A 10675-nucleotide genomic window follows, 5' to 3' on the forward strand; every position below is an offset into this window, starting at 1 on the left:
TGCGCCTTTACCAGGCCGAAAGAGTCAGCGGGCTCATATTGGACCATGAAGAGCACGGGCCGCTAAAAGGCCGAAAGTCAGGTCAGACAGTATATGGCCCAATTGTGTTATGGGCCTTTATCAGGCCAAAAGGGAAACCAGGCCGGTATTGGACTATGAAGAGCATGGGCCGTTGAGAGGCCAAAACTCAGGTCCAACTGCAAATGGCCCAACTCATTATGGGCTGTTATCAGGCTGAAAGACACACCGGGTTGGAAATTGGCCCAACATTTAAATGGGTCGCTAAAAGGCCGAAAGACGCACAACTTGAAAATTGGCCCATCCCTTGAATGTGCCGTTAACAGGCCGAAACCACATCGGGCCGATATTGAGCCCAAATATATAGCTGGTTGTTAACAGGCTCAAACTGACGATGGGATGCAATGGTGTTGAATAGTTAATGGGCGGTTGACGGGCTGAATTGGCACATCTCATAGGGGCCATGGGCTTAAGTGGACCAGACACAAGTAGGACCTATATAGGCCGACCTACTAATTTTGACTGAGCCGGCCTCTTTCACCTAAATGTGCCACTGTTGGGCCTTGCCACATGCCAATGTATCATAGGCGCCTCTCGTAGAATGAGTGGATGACATTTGTCCCAGAGCGAATGAGAATTTTACACGAGGAAAATCCCCATTGGTCAGGGCTATTAACGGGTTATCGGATCCAAACCGGAACCTGATAGCTTAACGACGACTCGTTATGGTGGACGCCACGGTTCGGTTACCCTTGATGAAAACACTTCCATGACACGCCATTTATCGTCATGGAAGGACACTTCCGTGATGATAATTTTGGTATTTTCATGGGATACTTCTACGACAGCACAACTATGACTATCTTTGATTTTTCCATAAAATCGTCATGGATGTACATGCATGACAGAAAACGTGACCTACTGTGACGAACACGTATCATCACGAAAGTGTATTTTTTTGTAGTACATGCTCGCCGCTGGGCATGGTGCGCGAGCTGCTGTGCTACCCCCCCCCCCCCCGCCAAAGAAGGCTACGACGCCTGGCTGGGCCGCCTCACCAAGATTTTCAACACTGTGGGCGAGACCCCTGTGCCCTGCCACTCGCTCCGTCCACTGCCGCCTCACGCGGGCAATGTGGCGCACGGCACGCCTCTGCCTCCTCCCCTGCGCAGCGACGACATTGTGCTAAGGCACAAGGCATGGCTGCGCGACCTACCGCGTGGAGCGCCGGTGCCGGTGCGGGATGAGGCTAGCTCCCAGGTTGTGCAGCAGCCGCTAGACAACGTGTGTGCGCTTCTGGATCTGGCTGTTCTAGAGGCTGCGGCGCGTGGGAGTCAGGAGACCGCCCCTCCCACGCCGTCTATGCCTGTGAGCGCGATGGGCTGCCGCGCCTTCACTCATGAGTTGCGCAGTGTTATCTCGCTAGTTAAGTTCAAGCCATAGCTACCCCATGCTACGATGGCATCCCTGACCCTATGGAGTTCCTCCAGCTCTACGTGCTAAGCATCAAGGCAGCAAACAAGGACGACGCACACTCCTGGCTCATGCACCTCCGAGAGGGGTCGATCTCCTAGTGGGACGAGCTCCGCGAGCGATTGATTGCCAACTTTCAGGGCACCCACGACCGCACCCTCACTATCAACAACCTGTGATGCGTCAAGGAGTGCCCGGGCGAGACTCTTCGCAAGTACATTCAACGGTTCACCCAAGTATGCCTCAAGACCCCGAAGGCCTCGGACTAAGACATCATCTCGGCGTTCACCGACGGCGTAACAGACGTAAGGATGGGCAAGGATCTCGCCATCAACAATGATCTGTGCATGGTGTTGGAACTGTTCAACCTAGACGATAGGTGCGCAAGGGCGGAGGAAGGCCGCTCTCCCTCCTCAACCACCCGGACATCGATCCCAAGGATAAGAAGGCCAATGCCAAGGAAGTGAAGCACAAGGGCCACGCCATGCTGGCAGCAGAGCCTGAGCTGAAGCGCGGCCGTGACCGTGATGAGGGGTCTCATTCTACGTCTTCCACAATGTGCACACCCACAATACCAATGACCGTCAGTTGCTCAGGGTGCTTCGGGAGGAGCGCCTGGGCCGTCGCCCTGAGCATAGTGAACGTGGCTTCGGCCATAGAGGAGGCCGCAGTGGAGGTCGCTGAGGCAACTACAACCCCCGTCAGGGCTGGCATAACGAGCCTCCAGAGGGTGGCTGGTGTGACCAGCCTCGTGACGGCGCCTGGCGCGATCAACCTCGCGAGGCCCAACCTCAGGGCAATGCTAGCCTTCCACCTTTGCCACCGCCGCCGAGGAGGAACGACAACAACCAACAAGACGAGGGGGTCAGGGGCTACCAGGAGCCTCACGCGATACCCTGCATCCTCGGTGGTGCTTAGGCGCCCGCCTCCAACCGCCTCTTCAAGCAGTTCTGTCATGAGGTGAATGATAACACACAAGTATAGGGGATCGCAGCAGTTTTCGAGGGTAGAGTATTCAACCCAAATTTATAGATTCGACACAAGGGGAGCCAAGGAATATTTGTAAGTATTAGCATTTGAGTTGTCAATTCAACCGCACCTGGAGATTAAATATCTGCAGCAATATGATCAGTAGCAAAGTAATATGATAGTTTTGACAGCGGTGGTAATAGTAACAGTAATGGTAACAGTGATAGCAATGATTTTGTAGCAAGTGTAATAGTAGCAGCAGCAATAGTAACTTAGCAAGAACAATATATGGAAAAGTCGTATGCATTGGTTCGGTGTATTCGTTGGATGATATTCATCAAATAACAGTCATAACATAGGGCGGTACGACACTACCTCCATTTCATAAATATAATGTAGGCATGTATTCCGTAAATAGTCATACGTGCATATGGAAAGAACTTGCATGACATCTTTTGTCCTACCCTCCCGTGGCAGCGGGGTCCATAAGGAAACTAAGGGATATTAAGGCCTTCTTTTAATAGAGAATCGGAACAAAGCATTAACACATAGTGAATACATTAACTCCTCAAACTACGGTCATCACCAGAAAGTATCCCGACTATTGTCACTCCGGGGTTTACGGATCATAACACATAGCAGGTGCATATAACTTGCAACATCGGATCTAGAACATAGATATAATGATGAAAACATAAACAGTTCAGATCTGAAATCATGGCACCCAGGTCCAAAGTGCCAAGCATTAAGCATGGCAAAGTCATAGCAACATCAATCTCAGAACATAGTGGACACTAGGGACCAAGCCCTAACAAAACTAACTCGATTACATGATGGATCTCATCCAACTCATCACTGACCAGCGAGACTAAGGAATTACTCACTCCTGGTGGGAAGCATCACGGAATTGGTGATGGAGAAGGGTTGGTGTTGACGAAAATTGAAGAACAGGAGGTGAAGAATAGGAGGTGGCGACGACTCCGTCTCGTGAATCCCGATAATTCTTTCTGCCTGATTTTTTCTCCAAAAATAGGATTTTATAGAGTTGGAATCAGGGTCTGCGGGGCCACCAGGTGAGCACAACCCACCTGGGCGCACCTGGAGGGGGGCGCCCTGGTGGGTTGTGCTTACCTGAGCCCCCCCCCCCCTCGCCGGTGGTTCTTGGCTCCAGTATTTTTATATATTTTGAAATAATTCACCAAAAAGTTTCGTTGCATTTTCGAGAACTTTTATTTCTGCACAAAAACAACACCATGGTAGTTCTACTAAAAACAATGTCAGTCCGGGTTAGTTTCATTCAAATCATGCAAATTAGAGTCCAAAACAAGAGCAAAAGTGTTAGGAAAAGTAGATATGACGGAGACGTACTAACTCCCCCAAGCTTAAACCCTTGCTTGTCCTCAAGCAATTTAGTTGAGAAACTGAAAGTGAAAAAGAAAAACTTTTATGAAGTCTTTTCTTCTTGTTTAGATAAATAAGCTTAAGTAGCACCCAAGTTTTCAGCAAAGATTATGACTAACCATGTCCACAATAACTCTTAGAAATTATATTAACTCAAATCAATGGCATAAGCAACTAGCGAGCAATAATAATATATCTCAAATAACAACACATCAAAACAACCGTGATATAATATGTTGGTGTACTAGAATAGGGGTACCCTAGTACCCCAAACTTGTGCACGGGCAGTTGCAGCACCCCGCGGCAAGGCTTGCCGGGAGAACGCCAAGATCCTCCATGGTTCCCTTGGAGCCATTCAAGAACAAAGTATTTAAGCTCAGGAGACAAGGCCCCGGCAAGAGGAGTTTGCCGGGAAGGCCAACCAAGGCACTCCAAGGAACTTGCCGCGACGCGCCACGCGCTCCGGCAAGGCAACAAGGCCCCGGCAAGAGGAGCTTGCCGGGAAGACCAACCAAGGTACCTCGAGGCCCGGTGAGCGACAAGCTTCTGGACCCGACAAGATAACAGCAGCGGCAAGGCGCTTGCCGCGGCAGGCGGCCACTCGGTGCCCACGCTCCAGCGCATCCACCAACGTGTCCCTCTGGGGGCCTCTCCAGGCGCGCGTGGCGGGAGGCTGTGCAGCCAGCGGTGCGCAGTGGCATGCGAAGCTGACAAGATCGCTATCGTGGCGAACGGTGGCGCCCCTAACGGTCCTTTTCTGCACTGTTTGGGCGACTCAGACGGGCATTTAATGCCCTTGTCCCCTGCCGTCAGAGTTAGGTAGGGTGCACTATACAAGTAACTGTACCAACCACCTCACTTTTTACATTTGTACCCTTCTCTGCGTTGCCACCTGTCGGTGACCCCTTTAGCGTATAAAAGGAGGCCCATGCGCAATGTAGAGGGGGTTCGCGAGGTTCGACTAGTTCGGAACCCAGAAAAACACTACGCTCTCTCTCTGGAGCAAGAACACAAGATAATCAAACAAGCAGCAGTAGGAGTGTTATCTCTCCGGAGAGCTCCGAAGCTGGGTAAACTGCTCGTGTGCTTCGCCTCGATCTGCTCTTCGTGCGACCTCCGCCCCCCGCCGAACCGAAAGGGGCCCGGTCCGCCGGCCCCATAGGTGTTCATGGATCAGTTTCCCCGACATAATATGACAATAGTGGTATCTCGCTAGTCCTTCCCGAGACCGCAAAACATAAATGCAGAGCACCTCCAAAGTTCTAGGAGTGACTAAACATTGTAATTCATGGTAGAAAAGATCCAGTCATGATGCATCAAACATTAATTATGCACAATGCATGAGGATGACATAGTGCTCTTAGATCTGGCGCTTATTTGAGAAGGTGATGACTCAACATAAAAGTAAATAGATAATCCCTTTGTAGAGGGAAGCAGGGATTTGCAGTGGTGCCAGAGCTCAAAGTTTTTAAAATAAGAAATAAATGTAATTTTGGTAAATGCACCCTTCATGTTTACTTCACGACCAAAAGTTATCAATATCTTCCATGCTAAACACATTAGTGGAGGTTCCAAAGCGATAAAAGTAAAGGTTTGCTCCCACTCCACCAACAAACACACTCCACGGCTAGCCGAATCCATGGGTATCATTCATACCAACAACAATCCTGGGGGAGTTTTGTTTAGTTATTTGTAGTTTTCGATTTTGGGATTAGGAATCCCTATTACCGCCCCTCTCGTGCAAGGACTAGTGAATAATCACTCATCATGAGAATAACCCGCTTAGCATGGAAGATACTAGCTACCCCCTATCGCTCTATGAACAATCCATGCACACAAAAACTGATGTTTATTTGAGGTTAGAGAGGTGGCACATGAAAATTTACTTGGAACGGTAGGGTAATACCGCATATAGGTAGATATGGTGGACTCATCTGGAATAACTTGGGTTTTAGGATTTTGATGCACAAGAAGTATTTCCGCTTAGTACAGGCGAAGGCTAGCAAATAGGTTGAGAAGCGGCCAGCTAGAGAGCGAAAACGGTCATGAACATGTGTTATGATAATTTACTTTGAATAGTAGCATGAGTAGGATATGGACACCATGAAAATAAATATCGTAGAGGCTATGTTGGTCTTGATTCAACTACATGCATGAACACGTGCCAAGTCAAGCCACTTGACACATTCAGAGGAGGATACCATATCATCATGCTACATCACAATCATTTTAATGCATGTTGACATCCAAGATAAATCATTATCCACTCCTAGCTACTTAAGCATAGCATGAGAAACTATAATCTCTAATTGTCATTGCAAACATGTTTGATCATAATATGTTGAATCATGGATACTAGGTTAAACATATTTACAAAAATAGAACAAGTTGAGTTCATACCCGTTTCTCTCTGCCACAGCTAGTTCATCAAATGTCATCATTATTTCCTTTCACTTGCACGACCAAATGATATGAAAATAATAATAGTGCAAGAGTGCCATGGACTAAACTAGAATCTGCTAACATTTTATTCAAAAGGAGAAGACAAGGTAATATGGGCTCTTTATTAGATTAATAGAAATGCATATGAGAGCCACTCAACATTTTCATCATGGTCTTCTCCCGGTATGACTCAATAAAAAGAAGAGAATTTCGGAGAAACACACTGAAATATTTTTGGACTTTTTATTTTTTTTCTTCAAGAAAGCAAATTAAAGAAAATCAAAAACAAAAACGAGAAAAACTATTTACACGGGAAAGTTCCCAACAAGCAAAAAGAAGAACAAGGAAATCTTTTTGGGTTTTCTTTTTAATTCTACAACTAATTAACTAGAAAGAAAAACCTAAAATAAGCAAGATTTTTTTGGATTTTTTCAAATTTTTTCAAACACACAAGAAGAAATCGAGAAATAAATCCAGCATGGATAATACAATGAAAAAATGTGAACGCAGACAACTGGAATGAGATGTGTGAACATGAATGTAATGTCAGTGGAAATACTTACTCCCCGAAGCTTAGGCTTTTGGCCTAGCTTGGTAATCACCATCCGTGGCCTACATAATAATCAGAGCGATAGCTCACGGAGGCTCTTGGTGCAACCTCCTCAACCTGTCGAGCATCCGCGACCTCTCAGTTGTGCGGGCAGGCCTCATTCTCAAAAACATAATATCTTCCTTTGCTGTGATAATCATAGAGAGCAAGCGCAGGCAAAATAGTATGCACACTGGTTTCTTTATTAAACCTCAAGTTATAAGTATAATCATTGATTTCGCCCTTAATGAACTTATGATGTTTCATGGCATCGAAGTGTAAGTACTAAGTAGGTACGATGGGGTCATAAGACAGAGGTGTAAATCTAACCTCTTTAGCTAAGCGAGAAGTATAAATCCCACCATAAAAATAACCACTACCGGCGTTGTGTTGCAATCTGCGTGCAAAAATATCTCCAGGATTATAACATTTAATTCCGGTCAGTGCAGTGTGTATGATGCTCAAGTCAGGGGCACATAGTGTGCCGCAATCCTGCTTGCCCACAATACTTTTCATTCTACCTTGTGTCGCTCCTCTATCCTCACCATACCTAAGACTAGTCAAAAATGACTCATATTCATATCTTGGTGGCTCGTCCGACGAACACCAAAATGGAATTTTACAAATACCAGAAAACACTTCTAGAGGCATGGTAAATGGACGGTCATAAAGTTTAAACAAAACTCTAGACACACGAGGATGAAATTTAAATTCTTTAGTAAACAATCCTATGAGGATGAGATGCTGGTTGCACTTATCTTCAATGTAGGAACCGAGCTCGGCATCATGAACATATTGCTCAAATTCTTCTTTAATACTTGCACTCACCATAAAATCGTTGCATGACCATAGGCATGATTTGATAGAGGCATCCCGTATTGAACTTGCACTTTGTTGAAGATAAGACCGATGTATCGCGCCACTACTAGATGATGCCTCCGAGGACCTCCTCCTCGAAGAACTCCTTCCAAAAAGGTACATTTTATTTGCGTACAAATTTCTAAAAAATTTGGGTTACAAAATTTTTGTCAACAAAACTTCATAAGATTGATAGCAACTACTCATAAGGAGGCATAGAGGCTATATTAAGCATTCAAACTTACTTAGAGCTCTAAGAATTCAACATGCAAGCTCATCTACAATAGCACCAAGAGTAGCTAATTATTCAAAATATAATCCACAAAAGCAAAAACTAATTGGAGCAATGGAGGAGTCACATACCAAGTAGCAATCCCCCAAAACAGTTTCAGAAACGGAGATTCGAGCAAAGATATCAAAATCCGTGGGTTTGAGAGCAAGAACACCAGAGAGAGAGAGAGAGAGAGAGAGAGAGAGAGCAATGGTGTTTTTTTTGGAGGTATGAGATTACATGGGCTAAAGAGATAAGTGAGGGGGCCTGCGTGGGGACCACAACCCACCAGGGCGCGCGTGGAGTTGTAGGCGCACCTAGGTGGGTTGCGCTCACCTAGTGCACCCCCCTCTAACGTTATTTGCACTAAAATTCAGAAATATTAAGAAAAAAATTGTATTAAATTTTCAGGGTATTATGAGAACTTTTATTTTTGGGTCATTTTTTATTGCACGGGAAATTCGGAAAACAGACAAAACATGGCATTTTTTATTTAACTAAGAAAAACAGAAAACAAAAGGTAGGGACAGAAGGTTGTGCTTACTAAATTCATCAACTTCATACCTCTCAAAGATGATCCATTAATAAGGTTGATCATGTCTTATTAATAACCACCTTCGATTAGCATGAAACCTAATAACTTTCATAAAACACTAAGTTACCTCAACGGGGATATGCATGTCCCCAACAATAAGCATTTCATATTTCCTTTTGGCAGTAGGTATAGGTAGTTGAAACTTTTCAATAGTGAGTGTAAGAGATTTTTCAATAACATCAATACCATTCACTTGGAATTGTTTCTTTGGAAAGTGCACCGTATGTTCATTACCATTGGCATGAAAATGGTATTGCTTTTATTGCAATCAATAACAGCCCCTGCAGTATTCAAAAGGGGTATACCAAGGATAATCGACATGTTATCGTCCTCGGGCATCTCAAGTATAACAAAGTCAGTTAAGATGGTAACATTTGCAACAACAACGGGCACATCCTCACAAATACCGATAGGTATGACAGATGATTTGTCATCCATTTGCAAAGATATTTCAGTAGGTATGAGTTTATTCAAAGCAAGTCTCTATATAAGGAGAAAGGCATAACACTAACACCAGCTCCTAAATCACACACAACAGTTTTAACATAATTTCTTTTGATGGAGCAAGGTATAATTGGTATTCCTGGATCTCCATGTTTTTTAGGTACTCCATCCTTAAAAGAATAATTAGCAAGCATGATTGATATTTCAGCCTCAGATATCTTTCTTTTATTAGTGATGATGTCTTTCATATATTTGCATAAGGGGCCATCTTTAAAATATCAGTCAAGCGGGTACGCAAAAAGACTGGCCTAAGCAGTTCAATAAAGCATTCAAATTCATCATCATCTTTTTTCTTAGTTGATTTAGGGGGAAAGGGCATGGGTTTTGGAACCTATGGTTCTCTTTCTCTTCCATGTTTTCTAGCAACAAAGTCTCTTTTGTCATATCTTTTATTTTTAGGTTGTGGGTTATCAAGATCAATATTTGATTCTATTTCAACATCATCATCCGGTTGTTTATCATTGTCTGGTTGAGTGTCTTCATTTTCATCTTCATTATCACTAGATGAATGTTCATTAGCAAATTGAGTTTCAGTATCAGAAATAGAAACATCATTGTTGTCTTTTTTAAGTTTTTCTATCTCAGGTTCACTAGAGGTGTGCAAAGCCTTACCATTTTTCTTCTTATTTTTCTTTTTAGAAGGACTAGGTGCATCATTATTTATTTTTTGTTAATCTTGTTCAATTATTTTAGGGTGTCCCTCAGGATAAAGTGGTTCCTGAGACATTCTACCTCTTCTAGTCACTAATCTTATAGCATGATCATTCATATTATTATTCATTTCATCAAGCAATTCTCTTTGAGATTTCACAACTTATTCTAATCGAGTTGAACCATAGAACCATGTTTTCCGACACCCCTTACATCATTAGATATTCTAAATAACAAGTGACTCAAGCGAGCAATCATATTGGAGTTGTATTTCAATTGTTTCATAACATTTTCATTGAAGTGATCTTGTTTTCTAATGTAGTTGTAAAACTCATAAAGGCACTAACTAGGATGTTTACTGTAAGGAATATCACTTTCATCAAACTTTAACAAAGAATTCACCTCTACCACCTTTGGTGGTGATGTGTCAAGTCCATTTATTTCTTTGATAGGTGGTAAATTCTTAACATCCTCTGCTGTAATACCTTTTCCTTCATAGTTTTCTTTGCCTCTTGCATATCTTCGAGTCTGAGATATAAGTACCCCTCTTCTTTGGAGTGGGCTTAGGCGGTGATTCTGGAAGGGTCCAATCATCATTATTTTTCAATGTATTATTCAATAATTCGTCATCTTGTTCAACAGTCCGTTCCCTCAAAACACAACCAACACAACTATCTAGGAAGTCCCTAGAAGCATCGATTAGTCCATTATAGAAGATATCAAGTATTTCATTTTTCTTAAGAGTATGGTCAGGCAAAGCATTAAGCAATTGGAGAAGCCTCCCCAAGCTTGTGGGAGACTCTCTTCATCAATTTGCACAAAATTAAATATTTCCTGCAAGGCATCTTGTTTTCTTATGAGTAGGAAAATATTTTTCATAGAAGTAATAAATCATATCCTGGGG

The sequence above is a fragment of the Triticum aestivum genome, chromosome 2B (assembly GCF_018294505.1).
Source record: "Triticum aestivum cultivar Chinese Spring chromosome 2B, IWGSC CS RefSeq v2.1, whole genome shotgun sequence".
Taxonomy (NCBI): domain Eukaryota; kingdom Viridiplantae; phylum Streptophyta; class Magnoliopsida; order Poales; family Poaceae; genus Triticum; species Triticum aestivum.